The 22738-nt window shown below is 40.1% G+C and overlaps 1 protein-coding gene across 2 annotated transcripts in view; it reads right to left on the bottom strand.

Annotated features, from left to right (window-relative positions):
• lhfpl2a (LHFPL tetraspan subfamily member 2a) overlaps positions 1 to 22738 on the bottom strand; it is a 77539-nt gene that overhangs the window by 24671 nt on the left and 30130 nt on the right. Inside the window, exon 2 of one of the 2 annotated variants that reach the window (XM_041810236.1) lies at positions 20630 to 20703. The gene's annotated coding sequence lies outside the window, so the exon portion shown is untranslated. Of the gene's footprint in view, positions 1 to 5489; positions 5558 to 20629; positions 20704 to 22738 lie in introns of those variants that run through there. The other variant, XM_041810237.1, reaches the window with a different exon arrangement.

Raw genomic sequence — 22738 nt, 5'->3', positions numbered from 1 at the left:
TGCGTGCAATCACTTACAAGACTTCCTGCTATCTCACACATGCTCTTCAAAAGTGTCAAATAGATGACTGAGAGCTTCTGCACAGTTGGGCTGAAGTTTCCCTGCAACATTTACCAAAAAAGAGATTAGAAAATTGAGATTTAGTCATAAAAAATCATCTGTTTCCATACCAAACCAGTTGCAAAGGAACCACCATGAGCTCAGAAGTTTGCACTTTTACAAGAAAAATTTGCATGCTTGTAGTCCTTTGAAGCTTCTGATTTCACCACTGAGCACATAAAGGATAGGCAAATAAAGGAAGTGCTGAAAGATTTATGGAAAAGTTACTGGTTTTTAGGATTTTAGGTTGAAAACCGAAGCATTGGGTAAGAATATCTCTGGCCCACTCATGGTACAAGCAGCATGGCCAAAGGATCGCCAAAGTTGTTGCCATTCATCCTAAGAAGGCCACGAATGTGTAGATCAACCTTTATGGGAACCGACTGGATAGGTGTTGAGATGTACAACCTATTATCAAAAATGTGCACCTGTTAAAGGTGCTAAATGGCTTATCAGGAGATGACAAAGTCATAGAGATGGCTCCTCTGGGGACCATGAATTTATGTACCAAATTGGTGGCCAATCAACCACTTCGTTGTGGAGATAACTCATTGGATAGATGGACAAACTTGGTCTGCTTAGAGTGCTGGAAAAGTCAGAGAATCAATAAAGTCATTACGGTACAACCTCTGGGAACCTGGAATATCTGCGCCAAAGATTTGTGTTCATTTACAAAGAAATGTCACTTGTATTCTTGTGGTATAACGGGAAGTGTCAGGAGATCACCAATGATTTGCATTTAGGGCAAGGGTCATCAACTACATTTGTACAAGGGCCAGCTTTTTTCCTTGGAAGACACTGACAAAGCCCGACTACACAAAATTAAATACATTTTGGTCCAACTAACATTTAATTGTTTAATTCTTGTTGTGTTGTGATTGGTGGGAAAAACCAGCAGGAATCGGGTCTATTGTTGGGGGTTCTTTGGCAGGAAAAATTGAATTTCAAAGTGGCTGAAATGGAAAGTTGAAAACAGAGAAAATGGCAGTTTCAATCAAGAACAAACTAAAAAGTGTATTTTTCATACATCATATTCACTAATAATGACAGACAGATGGATTTCTGTAAAACAGACCAAATATTAAGTCAATGTTTTAGAGTCTATAGGGATTTTTTGAAATGAAACCCTAAATACCACCACATATGTTCTTCTGCATATTTTCTGATTTTAAAAATCTTCTGGGGGCCAGATCAGATCTTGTGGCGGGTCTGATGTAGCCCCCGGGCCACCAGTTGATGTTCACTGCTTTAGGAACATGAGTATCTAAATCAGGATTGAATGCAAATCAGTTCAGTTCAGTCAGTAAAAGCCAACACATGAATTTCTAGACATACAGGAAAAGTCAGACTTTATCATTGAAGTCACTGAACTTCAACCTCTGGAAACCAAGAATATCTGAACAAAAGTTCATCATAATAATTAAAGGATTAACCAAGACATCTCCTTTATAGCCAGAATCTGTAAATTATATTTTAGCACAAAAGGAAAGGTCACGACTTACCAAAGTCAAAGGGGTTCAGCCTGACTATAAAAGCATCCACAAAATTATACAACCATCACTACGTTTTAGAAAAGTGTAATTTTAAGGCAAGAAAAGTCAACATCAAAGTAGCACAACATGAAATGTCAGGGGCGTAACTATAACCATGACACTTCATTTTCCAGACACGATGAGTACCTGCTCTAAATGTCACTGTAAGACACCCACAGACGCCCAGACTCTAAACGCCACTTCACTTTAACCCTATGGTCAGCGAAGTCTGTTGGATTCCTCTTTTGAAAACCAGAATCATCCAAACCAAACCAGATATACAGTATGGTAGTATGCTATTGCTTGTCATCACCTTCACTTCAAGCAAAAATACTGTCAACCTCCTTGAGACTCACCTGGAACAGTAAGTGGCTTATTACAGTTTGTTAGTTTTATCATATAAAGACAATTAATATGTACACTATAAGCCGGTCTTATCCATCAAATTGTTAAACAATGACAACCTCATGACAACAAAATGGTAAAGGTCTGAGAATAATTCAAATTTGTAGATTCACCTCCTAGGGAACACAAATGCATGCATAAAAAAGCTGTGTTTATTGTTAAAAAATGTGCCACTAATCACAAAGGGACCAAAAATGTCAATCTTATGGTGGAAAATCCTTAGAAAGTCAGGCAATCTCTGATATCTTTAGGTTAATCCTTAAAGGACCATGAGTAGCTGCACCAAACGTGTTTGCAATCCCACCAGCCTTTGTTAAGGCCATTCACTTATAGCTAATACATTTTCATCACATGGTGAATGTGTAGATAAAGTCTGGATATCCTATGACTATGGTTAATTAAGACAAATGTAATGAAACTACATGGATGTGGCCCTCAAAGGCTGAAACTATCAGCCTCTTAGCGACTGACCCGGAAAAGAAGGGAGGGCATTAAATGTTACTGTCTACAGTCTGTCTCTAAAAGCCAAAAAAAAAAGAAGACAAGATTATGATTGGGAATGGTTTAAGTCTGGGAATTGCTTCTATCTGAGGAGCATCCCCTTGGGACTATGAATATCAGGGTTATTCATCAAAATAGTGGCAACATTTGTCACTTTAAGACAATAAGAGTCAACCTCATGCTGGAAAGACACAAGAAAGTCTTTGAATCTTTATCCCTAAAGGAATATCAGCTCTAATCCCGTGACACTGCAGCCAGCATTGTTAAGGCCAGTCACTTACAGCTTGATTATTTTCAGCTCATGGCATCCTTACAGAAAAAGTCTGGACATCAGAAAAAGCAGTTGGTTGTACTGTAGGTTGGTTGGTTGATGACTAAAAACTATCAATCTCATGTATGGAGGGCATTACAGTTTGTTAGATTTATCCTCTGAAGACAATCAATATCTGCACCATAAGCCATGCTTATCCATTAAATTACTGCCTATACCTGTTTCTAAAGGCCTAAGAAAAGTCAACCTTAAGATGTTAAACTAATAAAGGTGTGGAAATCACTTAAATCTGAAGGATCATCTCCTTGGGACCATGAGAATTTTCAGAAAAAGTCAAAGTTATTCATCAAAATAGTGTCAACAACTTGTCGCTCCAAGACAAACAAAATTTAGCCTGGTGGAAAAACCCCAGAAAGTTGGGAATTTCTTAAATCTTTAGGTTTATCCTAAAGGGACCATGAGTATCTGCACCAATGCCATGGCACGGCAACCAGCATTGTTAAGACCTGTCAAGGATAGTTTTTACATTTTTTAGGATTATCAGATTATCAGAAGCCAATTCTTCAAATTCTGGGACTCAAAGGCAAAAATGACAACTTCATTGTGACTGACATAGAAAAACTATGGAGGGCATTAAAGTTTGATCAATTTATCCTATGAAGACAATGAATATCTGCACAATAAGTCATGCTGATTCATCAAATTCTTGTCTGCAGTCTGTCCCAAAGGCTTCAAAATGACAAGAATATAATGGCAAAACGGTCAAAGTCTGGGAATCACTTGTGGGATCATCCTCTTGGGACCATGACAAATTGCAAAAGAAAATCATAGTAATTCATTACAGTAGTGTCAGGTCAAAAAGTTGACCTCATGGTGGAAAAATACCAGAAAGACTGGGAATTTCTTAAACTTAAGGTTTATCCTCAAAGGACCACGAGTCTCTGCACATAAGAGCCACAACCCTGGGAATTTAAGTTTGTTTGCTAAGAAGACAATTGATATCTCCACAATAAGTCATGCTGATCCATCAAAATATTGTCTCTAAAAGCCAAAGAATGACACCTTTATGATGGTAAATAGGTAAAAGTAAGCTAATATGTGGGACTGTCCACTAGGGACCATGACAAGTTGCAAGGAAAAGCCATAGCTAGTCATTACAACAGTGTCAACACTTGTCAGTTCAAGAGAAATTCTGAAATCTTTAGGTTTATCCTCAAGGGACCATAATCATAACACCAAAAGCCATCGTATTCCATTAAAACTGAATCAACACTTGTCAAAGTTAGATAGATTTATCCTACAAAGACTATGAATTTCCTTGTGAAATGTCAACAGCACCAAACAATTGTCCACAAGTTTCACTGCAGATGAAAGATGTCAACCTCATGGTGGCCAAGTGGTAAAAGTCTACAAATGTCCAAAATGTGCTGGTTCATCCCCTGGTGACCATGAATATCCGCACCAAAAGTCATGTAAATGGGCCAGATGGTGGTCAAAACTTGTCACTTAAAGTCACAACATGGAAGCGTCATGGTGGCGAAATATTCAAAAGTCTGGATATCACCTAAATCTGTAGGTCCATCCTCTGGGGTCATGAGTCTCTGCTCAATAAGTCACTCAAAGACAAAAAACATGAGTCTTGTGGCAGGAAATTCCAGGGAGAGCACTAAAGTCAGTTGGACTCACCCTTTTGGGAGTATGAAGAGAAATCCATTAAGTAATTGTTGGGATATTTCAATCCTAAAGTGGTGAACAAGCCCAACAATCAACATCACTGTCGCTAAAGCCTGGCTATCCCAACACATGTATGTCCAAAAAAGCTGAAGCACACAACTCCAGCTCAAACGGTCCACTCAGCCTTTCTCTTATCACGGCAACAAAACGGCAGGAAACGTCTTTCCACGCCACTGCTGACAGGAAACAATCTACATATGTATGGACATGCCATGAGTGGAGGAACGCGTCCCCATGGAGACTGTTTGTTTAGAGCTGGATGAGGGGTTAAGGGAGAGTTTACGCTGCGTTTGCATGCTTAAAGAGAAGAGTGCTAAACAAAAACTACTCTAAAGTAAATCCTCCATTTTTTTAAAAATCTCCAGCCTTCTTTTCTTCACCTTATATGACCTATCACTGAAGCAGTGTTAAAACAAAGAGAGTTTTTATAATCAGAGAGGATCCATTTGAATTAAAAGACCCTGAAGGGAATGCTGGAGATGATCAGCCATGGAGGTGGGATCACACCTCAGTGCTTCTGTTTGATTTAAACACATGGTAAGATGTCAAATACAACAAAAGCACAGGTTTGTGGTTTGCCTGTCTGCTGCTGAAAGACTTCAAAGCTCCAAGAAAAAAGACAGGAAAAGTCTTGGCAGTGCCGTCATTATTTAAGGAAAAGTGCACACTCTACCAGTAATAATAGCAGTTATTAACAAAAGAGTCCTTGGTCAGGTTTTCCACAGTAAAAGGAGCCAGTCTTTCCTAACACTTCTGCACATCTGCTCAGCATCCAGGAGCTCTGAGACACTGCAGAGTCGCTCTAGTTCAGACCTAACACAGAGTATTTTTAACCCTTTATGAATGAAAGGAAGCCAGCTTTTAGCTTAGAAGTATGAGTGACTAAAATTTTAACTTTAAAATGAAAAAAGAGGCAACAAAGAAGGGAAATAAGACAAAAGTCGAACCTGTCTCCATTTGTCTGTGATAGTCCAGCTCTCCTGGAGATGTGGCTTCTCTGCCCTGACTCTCCTCCTCCGCTTGCTCACTTTAATGCCTTTCTCTCTCTCTCTCTTTCTCTGACTCCCAAATCCCTCCCCTCCCATCCAAATCCCTCCTCCCCTCATCTCCTCTGATTGGCCGGGGCCGACTCTGGAGCCACACTTCTTGAGAGAGTCCACATGGTGGCCATATTTCAGAGCTGAATCTGGGTTAAAATAACAAGAGTTGGATTGCCGAGGGTCTCTCCTCTCTTTCTCTCTCCCTCTCTCTCTCTGTCTCAGTTTCTCTCACCTCCTCGCTCTGTTTTCCTTGCTCTCTGCACCCTTTCAATCAGCCAACGTAAACAGCTGATTATCAGCATAAATGCATTTTCACTTCCTTTACAAAAAAACAGTAAGTGCACCATTATGGGTACTTACGTGTGTTAATTTATTGTTCGAGAAACTTTTCGTGTACTTGTAAGTGGACAGTTAAACTTTTTTGCCAACCATGTTGGCTCAAGCCTCAGTTTTATAAGTGCATTTCAAAGTCTGCTGCACATTATGGGTGCTTAAAGCTTACAGTCTGCTCTTTAAAATACTCGTAAAACACTGTAAGTGTTCTGTGTCAGCTGTTACAAGTACAAAAGTCTCAAGTTTGATCTCAATCAAAACAATAACCAAAGATAATGAGTAAAGGCGTGCTGCTTGTATTTTAAGATCACTTCCAGTTTAAACCAGGAAGGTCACTTTTAGCAGCTTTTCTCCCTCACTGTGTGAAATTCAGTCCTGAAACAAAGAAGAGGGAAGCAGTGGGAATGCAACAATTGTAAATATAATATTGAACCATTTGGTACAGTGTCCACGATTCAATACGTGCATGTAAATTGCATGGCAGTGTTTCCATCATGCCCTTGGGAAAAGTGTTAAGATGCGTTTTAGGTGCTTGGCGGATGTTGTGATCATTGCTGGGATTCTGGTGTCTGTATTTCTAGTGAATTGTTGTTGTTTCTTACTTTTGATGCTTTTGCACCATGATTGAAGTTATCCACTGAGTTAGTAAGGTCCCACCTGTTGAATATTGCTTCTTTCAATAAGTATTAACCTGGCTTTGAGAAGACACCACAGCTTGTCACAGGTAATCAACATGAGATGGCAAAGTCAATTAAGTCTGAGAAGAACAGTGCAATGTGTTAATAATAAATGCTTACTGTACTTATATTAACCTTTTCTAAGGCACTCATTGATATACTTGGAAATTGAAATCTTAAGCCCTAGAATATTATTGGTGCACATCACAAGAACTTTTTTTTATCTTTGACAGTTTTATACATATTTTCCTTATTATAGTGAAAATCAACAAAGTACACTTGCACCATAAAGGGTCAACAAGCAAAGTTTAAGGATAGCAACACATTGTTATGTTAAAAGTACACATAAGTGTGTAATAAAATAACTATCAGAATGTTAACAACTAACACTTAACACTTTCCAAAGTGTATTTTTACACCCGTGAGAATTATATAAACTAGGGAAAGTGTGTTATTTTTCCCACTGATGATTTTGCTGTGTACTTGCCATGTATGACATATGTCTTTGAACTGGTTGTATTTGCCAGTGCCTGTGAGTCAGCGCCTTTGGATGAGGAAACTCATCACTGCCAGTAGGACCAAACACCACATGGGTAGATGTTTTACCAAAGTAGTTACATATTAGAAAACTATGCTGAGCTTGAATCATGTTTGATTCACCCCTCCCTCTGCTACTTTTTCCCTGTATGAGGGATGGATTCGTAAAGTGATGCCAGTATGGTAACCTTAACAACACATCCAATACCTACCAAACCACAGCCTAACTTAGATTTAGGTACTTTTTCAGGTATCATTCACTAAATATCTGATCCAAAGCTACTAAATCATCTTTGCCCTTTCTACTCAGGAAACTACAATTTATTACCCATTAGCATTCAGATCTGTACATTTCACACAGAATCTTTGCTTTACTCTTGGTACAAATAAGATGAATGTCATACCACCAACTTTGTAAGGATCTTAAGGCAGACAACACCGTGCTACATGACTACACTTTGACACTTAGCATTTCAACCCTTCAGCTTCTGAGTCAAAGACTGGCACAAAGTCACTAGAGTTGTGTTTCCTTACTGAAAAGCATAGATTCAAGCATTCTTAATCCACTGATTTAAAAGCATCAATTTAGCACCAGTATCAGAAAAACCCAAACCATACCAACACACCTGAGAGTACAGCTGCAGCCAAGAGACCTCTTGTCTCTCACATGCCAATATTGAGGTTAAACAGACTGATTTTCAAATAAATGAGAGCAGCAATAAGCATGCATTTGCCAATAACGACCTTTCTCCTTCCTCGCTGCTTGTGTCTGCAATTACGATTGATTGCATATGATGCAGGGACGGCCAGAGACACATTTCAGAACCAAGGCGAAACCAACGAACCTGAACCAAAAACCATGACCAAAAGACTGAGGTATGCTTGAACTGTGGGCTAGCTGTGTGTATTGTTGTCTTGTAAGCAGCAGTAGCCCTTCTTTCCAAATAAAGTGTGATAAAGGACATTCAAAATGCATGGCTAATGCATATCTCAAATATTTTGTCTTAATGTATAGTATACAAAAAGACAGAAGGATTGCCTTGCTTGTATTTCCAGTGGATTCTTGTTGTTTTTCATGTTAGATGCACCATGAGTGAAGTTATCCGTTGAGTTAGTAAGGTCCCAACTGTTGAATTAGACATACCTCACAAAGTACTACATCTGGCCTTGAGAAGACACAGGTGATCAACAGAGTTTGCAAAGTCAAATCTTGGGTCAGAATTTTCCCATCATGCCCTTGGGCAGAGTGTTTAGATGTGTTTTAGGTCTTTTCGGATGTTGTCTGTTGTACAGTGATCATTGTTGGGAATACTTTGTTCATATTTCTAGTGGATTCTTGTTATTTTTGATGTTACGTGCTTTTGCACCACGAGTGAAGTTATCCAATGAGTTAGTAAGGACCCACTTGCTGAATTTGACAAACCTCTATGAATGTTTGCAATTGCCAATGATTGCACATGACACACGGCAGATACATATGTCCAAACCCGACCTAACCAATCCGAACCAAAACCATGACCAAAAGACTGAGGTATGCTTGAAGCGTGGGCTAGTTTTACATATTGTTTTATATCTTGCAAGCAACAGTAGCCAATATTTCCAAATGAAGTGTAAATAAAGGACACACAAGATGCATGGCTAATGCATATCTCAAATATTTTGTCTTAACATTTAGTATACAAGAAGAAAGCTCAAAGAATACTAGAAATTGTGTATTTAGTTTCTAGTATAGTTCTTCCTACTTAACTTTAGTTTACCAACCGTCATCCTCGCTCCTCCTGGCTGCTGGAGGTCCAGTTTACTGTTTAATGGGGCAGAAGTTCACAGTCTGACTAATAGAGTACCTCTGTGGCTGATGGGAGAAAAGTGTCACAGGATTCCTCGCGGCAGCACCGGGTGCATTCAGCCAACATAACGGTCAAATGCAGCATTTTTCTGACTTTTGTGTTCCCTCACACAGGGAGACAAATTAGAACCATATGATGACTGAAAAAAAGGGTCAGACTCAAACAGGAAGAGATGCTGATAGGCCTGCCAGGCACTAAAAGGCAGCACAGAAAGAAAGCCAGAGGAAGGGGCTTTTCTTATCAGTTTGAATGGAAGTTTCTAAAATAGGTCCTTTCAGCCCCAGATGCACATATCCTGGAGGTAATAAAACCTCTCCTTTGACCCATTTCCAATAAATCCTGGTGACTCATCCCCACCCCATGGGTTTTCAATTGGATGGGAAGAGGTTAATGGGCCATTTTAGAGCCACACTAAGTCTCCTCAAATTTCTAGAAAGTTTAGAGAAAGGCACTTTCTCACTGAACAACAATTGGCCATTAGCTTAGCTTCACTTAGATGTCACTGTTATTGCCTGTTAGCTTTCCTTTCATGTGCAGCTGTTAAAGTTCTGAACTTTTGAGTCATAAAACTGCAGCAAACTTTTAGATTTTGGATTAAAAGTCAGCCGTGCTTTCCTTCGGTTCAGACAGAGGAAGACCAAAGTAACCATTGCTGGCCAGTAAGTAGCCGTTTAAACGCTAAAATTACTACAGCTGTCTTGTCAACTGTAGATTGTATCAGCTCTAGTTGTTAAGCTACGTAGGCTACAGTGTAGCCTCTTTTCAAAATTAAGTAATTATTCTTTATAAAAGGTGTCTCAGTTTTCTGCTTTATCCCCTGGCATCCTGACATTTGTGCACATCATAGCTTAGTCTGATACTTTTTAAATGGTTTAGTTCAATATGCCCATCCACATTGTTATCATCACCCGTAAAAAAGTAGTTCTGTTTTAAGAAAAAGGTTTAAATTTTGAAAAAGGTGATATTTGTACTACAGCATAAACTTAAAAACATTGTCAATATATCCATAAATGCTGAGTGCAATGATTCATTATTGTGTATTAGCTGGTTGATCAATCCAGACTGTTGAAAAATCAAAACATAATTTTTCATCATAACATTTAAGCTATACTTTTATTTTGAAATCCCTTTTGCATGCTGGTCGACAGTTTCCGCCCAGCTATATGTCATCCTCAACTTTCAAACAAGTGAGCAGTAGCTGCAGTTGCTAACAGCTAGCAGCCAAGATTAAAAGGATATCCACTCCTGTCTTAGCTGTGTGGACATACAGTATTTTCAATTTAAGCTACACCGGGATGGACCTATCAACTTTTTGCTGACTACATTTGCATTATTTTATCCCTATATGATTGCCATATGAGCTGGTTTATAGACAGAAACCACTCTTTCTTTGTTGTCTACCAATGGCTAAAGTAGTGCAAGTGGTGTCTGATACAGGCTCTGCAGCTAACAGAGAAAAAAGTTCACTGTTTCATGCTCTCTTTGATACACTGTAGTCTGACATCTCAGGCTAAATTTATCATAAAAATATAAACTATTTCACCTTGACGTGATTCAAGCAAGACAGCTGCTCTCTTTACAAATGTCTATTGTTACATTTATTATTCATTCATTAGCAGGAGCCCTACATTTTAAGAATTAAAAACAAGATCTGCAACATTAAAGAAAATGGTACTGTACAGTGAAACACAGGTCTTTTTTCACTGAAAGGCTAAATCCCTTCAGAAATCAAATCTCCTGTAACGGAGGTAATTGTGCATAAAAAATTGCCTGATATCTCCCATACAATCGTGATCATCTCATGGCATTTTTGATTTTGTGATGTTGGAAATAATTTATGATTCAAAGAATCAATATTGTATGGAATTGTGATGAAACTGGTGATTCTCTACCCGTGGCTTTTGCTTCATTTTCCTCAAATGAGAGTGAACGGTCTGTCCGTTCTCAGAACGCGAACAATCATTTCACACTTAAGCTTTGCAAGATGGACCTCTCTGATGACAGACGATGGATCTGGCCAATCTATCAGCTTTGCAAGGTTACACATAAGATACGACTGGCCAGTATCTCTGGCCAGTTTGAAGATAACCAGACTTTAAGAGGAACTTATTCTACCTGATCATGTTTCTGATTTAGAGATATAGATACAGATCAGTCAGAGACTGACCACAGATCCTATTACAGACTTACAGAAAGCCGTCTGTGCTGCACAAAGAGGCTCCGTGAGATTTCTCTTGGCAGCCTCAGGAGCTCGGACAGAGCGCAGACCCTCACATCAAAGAGCCGAGGATCAGACGAGACAGCCGGGAAAGATCTTCAGCAGTCAGGATCGTGGCAGCACATCAGCACACATGCACAAACGCCGGGAGTTGCCATCATTCATGCTGCTTTGACAGAGAGTCCGGCTGGTGATTCATCTTTCTGTGTCAGAGTCTGATCAATAGTATCTTGTAGATCTGAGGGAAGTGGACGAGTTTGAAGCAAAGCAGAGTGAAAACTGATAAGAGGCAGATAACAGGTGAGGAAGAAAGAAATCCACTTGACAGTTAAGGTAAGATATAGAGCCACTTAAACATGAAAACATTGTTATGCCCGTCTTTGTTCTCAAAATCCCTGATCTTTGAGAACAAAGAAGTACGAGTGATTAAAAAAACTGTATCAAGACAAAGCTGGTATACTCTTGTTCATAATGTAACAAAGCATTCTGGGTCCATACACCTGTGACTGTACCATCCAGGTGTGCCAAAGCTGCAGTGCTATAAAGCATAAAAGTATGAAAGAGGAAGGAAGTGATTTCTCCTTGCAGAAACCAAATGTCTGATCTTGGCTCATGTCGACGCGTATCCCTCCCGGACGTGTCTGAGATATCTGAGTGAGGTTTTTATCTCCATATGTTTTCAATCTGAGCTTCATGAACCTGTTACATCACTCCAACATCGAGCGATACAAAGCCCGTGTGCAGGGTTCACTTTCAAAAACCAACGTGGAAATAAATGGCAGAGAGAGACACAGGCACATGGAATATTTGGCTCTGAAAAGTTTCCAGCGGTGGTGAAAAATAATGACAGCTCGCTGTGTGGTGAGCTCACATGTGGATTACAAGGAAAACTCTGCAGAGAAGGAAACAAATGGTAAACCTTTGGATGTAAACAGTGTACCGTTTTGATTCAAATATTTCAGGCATTTACCTCATCCAATCAAGAGTTAAGTATCAAACTGACAGATGGATGCCGGGAAGTCGTCACTGCTGCATTTTTTTGTTTCTGTGCAGAAAGAGAAACCTGAGCCGAGTCTGAACGCCACAGAGGGAGCAGCTACGACCATCTGGCCACTTCAAGGCCGCGGCTGCTTCAAGGCTTCATCAGCAGGCATGTGGAGGCAGATGTTTAACATCCAACACAGCCTGGAGAGAGCTGGGTGTTCTCTGAACTATTTAACAATTACACTTTTTATGGCGCAAGTTTTTGGTGCTGAATTACCATTTTCAATACCACATGTTTTTACAAGTATGACTACAAAATCATGTCATAATTACCTTAATACAAAGATATTTCATTAACTGTTGTTTAAACACAAGAAGACATGTAACACAGAACTAATTCTGAATTACGGCAAATTTTGAATCAACTTCAGAAACAAGGTTACTCAATTTTGCATGGTAAAGTTGCATAACTCTCAATTCTGCTTGACTCTGATTGGCTAAAATGTTTGTTTTTGTTAGTTTGAAAAATTGAAAAATAATACATATTTTAAAGAATCAGCAATAACATCTAAATAAAGAAATATTAAAATGTGCACAGGCCTGCCCACAGAATAGTCTGGGCCCCTGACAAACCAAGACAGTGGGCCCCCTCCAGCTGTGATTTATTGATCTATATAGCATGAGTATTGGATCAGTAGCATTGGATGCTAGCATCCTGGCTAACAGTTTCTTCACTTTAGACCAGGAAAGTAAGTCGAACTGTTATTGGGTTGAAATCATGTATTTGTGCCACTTCTAAACCACTTTTTCTGCCTATTTTGCCACTTTTCATCAATTTACTGTGGTTATTTTGCCTATTTCTACCAATTTTTGCAGCATTTTAATCCAGTTTCACCTCCTGTTTTTCCCATTTTTACCACTTACACCAATTTTTGCCACTTTTAACCCCATTTCACCACTTTCAAACTCTTTCCACACCTTTTTCTCTTTCCATCCATAGTTGCCTTCTTTTACCCATTTGTTTTTTATCACTATAAACCCCTTTCCACCACTCTCTTTACCAGGGCTGAACGATTTTTGAAAATAATCAAATTTTTTCCCTGAATGCTGCGATTGTAATTTAATATGTGGTTAGTTTTAGTTTCCTCATCATATGTGTGGTTCTACAATATAAGCAATATATATAATATATAAGCAATGATTTAGAAAAATTATATCTCACTGCAGTTTTTCGCTTGTATAGCAAATTTGATATCAGATATTGAAGGGGGAGAATTTTTTTCACATTAATCTCATTCTGACAAAGAAAAACAAAAACATGAACAAGAAAACTAGTTTTTTTTGTAATAAAATAAAAAACAAAAAAGACACTTGAATGTGTGCATAATGGGGAGAGCATGAAAAAAGAAATAAGATTCTACCAAACTGGTATTTTGACACATTTCAGGTTTAGGGAATATTGCACTGTCTGGGATATGAAAATTGCAGCATGTCATATTGCGATTAAATCTAATTTGCGATTAATTGCCCAGCCCTACTCTATACCAATTTTTGTCCATTTTAACCACATTTAACTATTTATTATGCTCATTTCTTGCCACTTTTAACCCATTTTGATTCTGTTTTAAGAAAAAAGGGATTTACAGCATAAATAAACAAAGTATTTGCTGCTTTGATAACAGAGGTTTTTCTGAAAAATAAATGAATATCAGCCCTATCTTCCAATAGTGAAGAATCCTTTAAAAACATTCCTGGATCCAGACGGTGATCCGGATCACTCCTAAACCTAATCAGTTCTCCCTTATGCCATTTCTGACATTTCCTGAAAATTTCATCAAAATCTGTCCATGACTTTTTGAGTTTTGAGTTGTTGCTAACAAATGAACAAACAAACAAACGACCAAACCCACCCGATCACATAACCTCCTTGGCGGAGGTAATAAAATATGGATATCACAGCTTAGCTTTACAATGCAATATGATATTATATGAAATGAAATAACACAACACAACACAACACTTTTTTGCAACCCTCCTCCACCCCAGCTCCTCCTTTATTCTGTTTTTGACTTAATCAGTGTCACTCTATTGTCACTGATGCCTGCTCTGCTCTGGGGGTTTTGCAGCTTTTCTGCCTGCCTAAGGCTTTCCTTGTGGGAGCAGGAAAGGCGGGGCAAGTGCTGTTTCTGCTTTCCACGTAGGCTCGTGGAAGGACAGAGGATCCCGGAACAGCCGCACCACCACATATAAATAACAACAATAATTGCAAGTTAATAACTGTTAATAAAGAAAATTACAACCGCAATCACAAGTGTTTCTTGACAAAGTGGTCCTGGTTTAACTGTTTCACTGGATATCACAGCTTCTGCCCTGTAACAGTTCTATTTATGGACAAAAACCAAACAGAGAATTCAAACACAGAACACATTCATTCCATTACTAAGCTGCATAAAATGTTTTCTACTATTCGCTACTTCCTGACAGCCTCTACATCTCCTTCCTATATGTTACACCAAATCCATTTATTTAATAGGACAGCTGAGGGCCACAGGCAGATATATTTCACCCACCGAGGTCACGCCACATGATTATTACCCATCATGCTCATGTCAACGTCTGCTGTACCCCACTACATCCCGGTGTGGGAGAGTTATCTCCGAGGCTTATTTTGCTAATTTATGAACTTACTGGGGAGTGCAGCTGGAGCATAAACACACGGATGTGTTGAAGGTGAGGAAATCCCAACACTGAGCTCCAGGGGAAGCGGGACGGGAGCGTGGGAAAGAGAGAAGGAGGGAAAGAAGTATAATGGTGCAGAGAGCCGAGCGTTCAACAGAGCCCAGTCAGAGGGGAGTTCACCTGGAGAGGTGTGGCGCTGACATGTCGAGGAGTGATAACACCTCTGGAAAAGACTGAGGAGTGTGAAGGAGAATGAGGGAAAAGAAAACAATTCCACCAACCCCAGGAGTCTTATTTTAGTCCGATATAAACATAGAACATAATAAAAACACAGAGACACATGAACACATGTGGACCTGGGCAAACTAAACATGCACACCTCTATTTGATGTCAGCTCCAGTGGTCAACAGTCCCCCCTGACAACATCTGTTTATACAATCTGTGTGGCTGTGTCAGTCTGCTCCAAGCTGGAGCAGCAGTCCCAGCGGTAGGAGGTGATGGGGTAATTCTTCAGCTGTGAGGAAGGCGGAGGTCCACAGTCCCTCGTCTTCTCATGTTGACCATAACAGGCCTCGCATGGCGGGCCTGCGACACCAAGGTTAAGAGGGTGGTGGAAAACAAAGAGCATCTGACGTTTCACAGTCCGGACTCAAAGTGGGTGGCCGAGCGGACCGCCACAGACAGACTCGGAGGGGGGCTGGATACTGGATATCCATCTTGTGAAAAGATTGTTGGGTGCTGTTGGTGCCTGCTCTGACCGGGTCTGTGTGTCGTCTTTGAGCAGTTACATATCAGCCCGAGCTGTTTCTGTTTGACCCGAGGATAAAAGACAGCAGAGATAAGACAAAGCACAATGGCACAGTGCTCTCAAACTGTGATAACAACTACGACTGTTTGTTGTGTGAACACAGAGCCTCCAACAAGTAGTTTGTTTGAGTCCACAACTTTTGTCACAACTTAAATATCTTAACAACTTTCTGATTCAAATTAGTAATACTTGATTCTGGCATTTATGCTCAGCTGCAACTAACAACTGTAGACAACCGTACTGTCGTACTGTTTTGACCCTCAAGTATTGCCCAACAACTATTGTATGAATTATTTGTAAGTGTTACAGCATGATTCCTGTTAAAATGTACAAATCTAATCTTAACAACTTAAAGGTAGACAGAGCCACGTGCCCCCCTTGGGGGGTCCCAGGCCCATAGGTTTGGAACCAAGGATATAAACAATAAGATAGGATAGGATAGGATAAGATATGATGGGATACATATGACATGATACAACACAAATCCTGACAAATCTCATCTTATTGGTGATGCGTTTAACATCATACCATACACCTTTTCTTTCTTAAACTAAAGGTAAAAAACCATCTTAATATTTGAGGCAACATTCCTCACACCAGTTCTCTCAGACTGCTGATGGACTGGGAAGCCCTGAGGAGCCCCAGCACCTCTCTTTCCCTTACCTTTCCCACTGTTGGAGCTCTGCACAGTTTGGGCCCTGCAGCTGAACACAGCCTCTATTATGTTTAACCATTTCCAGCCCCACCAACAGCCCTGGGGGCCATAAACACAGGGGGGTCACAGGAGAAAAGTCCTTCCACTTCAAATCCTCATGCTCCTTTTTTCCAGACTCAGGAAATCAGCCACTCTGCTGAGCTGGTTTGGATGGTATTTGGCCTTGTTTCTCTGGGGGGTTAACAGCATTGTTCTGGCTGTGTTTGGAGCTCTGGATGAGTGCAGTTTAATCCCAACTTCCCCTGCGGCTCTGACACAAACTCCCCCTGCAAACTGAGACGGGACGCGTTGGGATAAAGCAGCCAAACCAGGTCTCAGAGGAAGCAGACACGTCGCTGTTGTGGGCACTCAGAGATAAAACCTGATACTCGGCTCAAAATAAAAAGTAAGCACTGCTGGGAAAAGCTGGCACCGGATCTTCTCTGCTTTCTGATAATAAAAGTATCAAGTAGTATCATCTATCTTGCCAAAATCCTACTGAACAAATGACGGGGGAGGGAGTGAAAAGGAGACAAAACAAAGAGGTGGGAAGCTGAGAAATGAAGACGTGTGTGTCTATTGTCAGAGCGGCTTCAGGGGGAGAAAAATGAGATGAGTAACGGCTTTCTCTCCGGGACAAAGAGATGAGTGTTGAAGCTTGTAGGAAATCTTACAGAAACAGGACAAATCTGTCATTATTATAGCCAACATAAGAAGAAGAATAAAGACTATTTATCTCATATTTCAAGAATAAATGAGACATCTTTTCACACAGAAAGAGATAGAAATATAGTAAAGCTTCTTTACTGCACACCGCAGGGCAAGTCGCTCCCTATCCACTCAATTTCTGGGTTTCTTTCACTTTCTCTCAAACATGAGCTAGCTCTTCAAAGCTGATCATCCAAAAACCATAAATCACAACTCCCTCGTAACTTGTGGACTTAAAACAAGTTTTCATTTCAATCTAACCAGTAAGGTTTATTTACTAAATAGTATATTTTGGCAAAATGATGGAGAAAAGCTGTTACAAAGGCACTACTAGCCTCTTAGCTAGTAGCTAGTTTGCTCCCATTAATTCTTCCTGCCAGAGACTTAATGTCACATAGTATAAAAGGATCCAAAGTAAGAGAGTTACTGAAATGATGTATGAGCTGTTGTCTGCATAAGAGGCAAGGAAGCAAGTTCAATATGAGACGAATTATTAAGGACCCAAAAGTGAAAGTGCAGTCACTTGGTATCCGATTGACCAGAATGCATCATTTATCCTTGATGATGCATTGTCTAAATGCCAAAGAGCAACTCATGAAGTTTCCAGAGGAACTGCCTTAAAATTTTCCAGAACTTTCCAGCAGTAAATGTGTGACAAGGCCTATAAATAAGAGAAATGTAAATCCAAACAAAATTTATGAAATGCAAATGTTAAAACAAAGTTTCTTTGGTCAAAAACAAGAATGAGATAACAGGAAGTGGACCGCTGACATGGAGTCTCCCTGCTTATGGAGCGTAGTGACGAACGATCTTTCTGTTTGTTGTCTCTGCGGTGGTTTCCACTTTGAAATGACCTTCACAGGTGGTCTCTGCTCATTATCTCTCACTCCATTGTTTTCCTACATATTGGAAAAACAGTCAGCCCCCGACTTCCTACTAGGTCCTCATGATAAATAAACTGGACAGATGTTTAAAATCAGTGCATGGCAGATGATTTAAAAACAGCATGAACTTGAAGGTGTTGGGATATTTCACTATCAGTTAGCTGACAGTAAGAGCAGCACTGATCAGTTCATGCATTTTTAGCTGCTTAGTGACTTAAAATATTCATAGATCTGCTGCTTTAACATAAAAATAGCACAGAAGTGAAACTAAAATAATCTTCAGAACATTTTTATAAGGCTATATTTACACATTAAGCATAATTAACTTCCATTTTGTCCATTTCCATCCCATCAAGCTTCATTTAGCTCAGAGAACAAAAAGCCCACTGCACTGTTTGAAGCTGTGATTTCAGATAACACCTGGCTGGAACAATGGACGCCGTGGACTCAGCTTGTGTTTCCCCTCACAACAGACAGGTGACAGGAACCCAAATAATATCACAACAAGAAAAGCAGGAAGCCGTGTTTGTTTGTTTTGTTGGTCTGAGCAACTCCACAGCAGCTCACATCCCCTGAGAAAAGCTCTGCACTCATGTAAGCCTGGGCTAGCTGATAAAACAAATTGTCTTCTTTAGTAACTTCAGTATGATCACAACCTTTTTACTTTATTTTTGTCCTTCTAGTTAAACCATTTGCTCTCTGCTCACTAACTATCCATGCATGTCAAAAACATACAAGTGATGCGGTTTAAAGGTCAATGAAGTCCGCTTAGGAGGAAGCTGTAATGGATGAAGGGTCAAGTTCTACAGTATATGCTGTGTATGTTGACATGGAAACCAAACCCTGACTTCACCATATATACGCTGTATAGTTTATTCTATTTCACTTAATGTGAAAGTTATCTTACACTATATTGCCAAAGTAATCACTCACCCATCCAAATAATTGAAATCAGGTGTTCCAATCACTTCCATGTCCACAGGTGTATAAATTTAAGCACCTAGGCATACAGACTGTTTCTACAAACATCTGTGAAAGAATGGGTCGCTCTCAGTGAATTCCAGCGTGGTACTGTGATAGGATGCCACCTGTGCAACAAGTCCAGTCGTGAAATATCCTCGCTCCTAAATATTCCACAGTCAACTGTCAGTGGTATTATAACAAAGTGGAAGTGATTGGGAACGACAGCAACTCAGCCACTAAGTGGTAGGCCACGTAAAATAATGGAGTGGGGTCAGCGGATCCTGAGGTGCATAGTGCGCAGAGGTCACCAACTTTCTGCAGAGTCAATCACTACAGACCTCCAAACTTCATGTGGCCTTCAGATTAGCTCAAGAAAAGTGTGTAGAGAGCTTCATGGAATGGGTTTCCATGGCCGAGCAGCTGCATCCAAGCCAAACATCAACAAGTGCAACGCAAAGTGTCGGATGCAGTGGTGTAAAGCACACCGCCACTGGAATCTGGAGCAGTGGAGATGCATCCTCTGGAGTGACGAATCGCGCTTCTCCATCTGGCAATCTGATGGAGGAGTCTGGGTTTGGCGGTTGCCAGGAGAACAGTACTTGTCCGACTGCACTGTGCCAAGTGTAAAGTTTGGTGGAGGGAGGATTATGGTGTGGGGTTGTTTTTCAGGATTTGGGCTTGGCCCCTTTGTTGCAGTGAAAGGAACTCTGAATGCTTCAGCATACCAAGAGATTTTGAACAATTCCATGCTCCCAAATTTGTGGGAACAGTTTGGGGATGGCCCCTCCCTGTTTCAACATGACTGTGCACTGGTGCACAAAGCAAGGTCCATAAAAACATGGATGAGAGAGTTTGGTGTGGATGAACTTGACCGGCCTGCACAGAGTCCTGACCTCAACCCGATAGAACACCTTTGGGATGAATTAGAGCGGAGACTGAGAGCCAGGCCTTCTCGTCCAACATCAGTGTGTGACCTCACAAATGTGCTTCTGGAAGAATGGTCAAAAATTCCCATAAACACACTCCTAAACCTTGTGGAAAGCCTTCCCAGAAGAGTTGAAGCTATTATAGCTGCAAAGGGTGGACTGACGTCATATTAAACCCTATGGATAAGAATGAGATGTCACTTAAGTTCATATGTGAGTCAAGGCAGGTGAGTGAATACTTTTAGCAATATAGTGTATTTCTACCCAACCAGCTTAACCAATTACAACAAAGTCTGACTGTTTCTGAACTTCAATGGTAGGTGTAACTTATCAAAAGTCACTTAATGATGAACTACCACTACATTTTGCACATCCAAGTCTTGGGGTACGGTGTCCTAATTCTTGATGGAATGGACAGGAGGGCAAGGCTACTCATAAGGGGGAAAGGGGGGCAAGTGAATTTGCCCAATATTGGGTGTCTAGGACCTCTATTTTTGTACCATGGTAGAAAATCAGGTATCAATATTGTTAAAGATAAAAAAAAAATGTTATTGTGACAAACTTTTCAATACATCCTTTCCTCCTCAACAAATTCAACAAATCAAAAGATCATAAAAATGCCTAGGTATAGAGAAAAATGTCCTTAAAGTTCGTGAGATGAGTCATATTTGCAAAGATTAGGGTTCAAGTAAGGTAAAAGCAATGGCTAGGGTTAGTCAGCAGGGTTAGGCTGAAAGTCAATGGTGAAATGTAAAAGTTTTTTGCAAAAATACTTAAAAAAGACCAACCTCCTGTGTGGAATCCTTCACCACAGAGATTAATCTTCAGTGAAATCCAAACAATGCCAGAGTCTTCCTTCAACCTGTAAGGAGAGCAGAAACAATGCAGAGATGAGTCCAAATCTGAAAACCATACCATCTCCAGAGAGCATCGTTTCATTATTGCTGGATAAATGAGCATCTTTTCCTTTTTTTGTCACTCATTGGTATTTTCCATCTTAACCTGAGACAGACGAGCCCGTGCACCTGGAGAAAACCTTTAAACTCTTTCACATGTTCATAAAAAATGAGACGCTGATGTCTGCAGTCTGACTGACGGGTCTCTTCAAGAGAGTTGCATAATGTTGAACACAAACAACAAAACACAATCACGGTGTGTTTATTAGATAATCCAGACAAAGTCACTAAGAGGGATAAGGCATAAGCTCCGTGTGAAAGGTGTTTCAAAGAACACAAAGACTACACTGAATTCACCCATTCTTCCATGACCTTTTCTTTCTCATTTCACCTTAAAAACCTAAACTTACTTCACCTTAAAAAGTCCAGTTCTTAGGAAGCTCTCCCAAACATTTAGACCAAGATTATTATTATAAGATTACAGTTGTGAAATGCACCTTATCAGGTTTTATCAGAGAAAAGAAAGCAGTCAGATGATGTATTATGAGGTGTTGTAACACCCATTTTTGATGACTACAGGAGGTGATTCATTGGTCAAAGAAATCAAAGAAATTAACCAGTTGTAAAAGTTGATGTTGCCATTGTCCAATGCAGCATTACATTATTTGTTCTCGAAATGTATATGTTGCCTGTCAACATATTTTGAGACTTTTACCCACTCTGGGCCTTGTGACTATAAAGGAGTATCAAGCAATTATAGCCACAAATACTCACAGGTTCTTGGGGGGGGGGGGGAACCAAAAAAGGAGCTAAAAGGTGCTAAAAACTGGACTTGTCTTGGCACAAGACGGATTTAAGGGTGGGCCTAGGGTTGCACAATATGTGAACTTTCCTGAAATCCAAAGTGCTGACACTTACAAACTCCATCTACCATTTTTTGATACCGCTTATCCCGTTGGGCTGGAGCCTATCCCAGCTGTCATTGTGCGAGAGGTGGGGTACACCCTGGACTGGTCGCCAGTCAATCACAGGGCTGACATATAGAGACAGACAATCAGGCACACTCACATTCACACCTACGGCCAATTTAGGGTCACCAGTTAACCTAACGAGCATGTCTTTGGTGGGGGGAGAGAGCTTGAGTACCCGGGCTACCCAGGCTTGTAAAAGTAGCACTGGTGTGCTTGTGGTCATACACACACCACAATTCTCAGCTCTGCAGATGGATCCATGAGGCATGGAGAGGCATGTGAAAGAGAGAGACTCTACCCTCACCCTGGTAAAAGACAGCTCTCAAGGTTTTATGATCACCAAAGGCTGATTTCAAAACCATTTTATAATTAAAATTAACATTTATTATTGGAACAATAAAAACCCAAGCATGTGGGTCTGATCTGACTGTCTTTAAACCGTCTTAAAAGTAAAATCAAAAAGTTTCTGACTCCATAAGCATATAAACAGCATGATGCAGTGTTTTCCCATGGACATACTCTCTCCTCCTCTCTGCTATCTGTATAAACAAAATAATAATTCATTTTTGTCATCAAATAGAGAAAATGTTTTTACATAGGAGTTAAAGAAGTGTTCAGAAAATTAATTTATGGGTCTTTAGCATAGCAGGAAATAAACAAGATCATAATTTTGCATTGGGCAATAAGAGCTGCATGCTCTACTTGCACCAGTTGATAAATTAGTATATGACTCAAGAGCTGTCCGCACATAAACAACTGGCTAAATGTTTCAAAGAAATATCTCCAGGACACAGTGGCCTATAAGTGTGAGAAACAGTTTTGATTTTAACAGGATATTATAAAACCAACCTCCCACTTTAACTACCAGTAGGACTTTCACTACTGTAGGATGCAGTCTCAAAATATCTAAGACAGAAAAAAGCAACTATCCCTTTAAGTCTGACCAACAAACACTCAATAGGATTATCTCCAACCATCGAGCATGTTTGTCGTCAGCAGCAGATCGAGGACTCGTCCCGCTAATGGCTCA

Source organism: Cheilinus undulatus, linkage group 17 (genome assembly GCF_018320785.1).
Source record: "Cheilinus undulatus linkage group 17, ASM1832078v1, whole genome shotgun sequence".
Taxonomy (NCBI): domain Eukaryota; kingdom Metazoa; phylum Chordata; class Actinopteri; order Labriformes; family Labridae; genus Cheilinus; species Cheilinus undulatus.
This window is presented reverse-complemented; position numbering and strand designations above follow the sequence as displayed.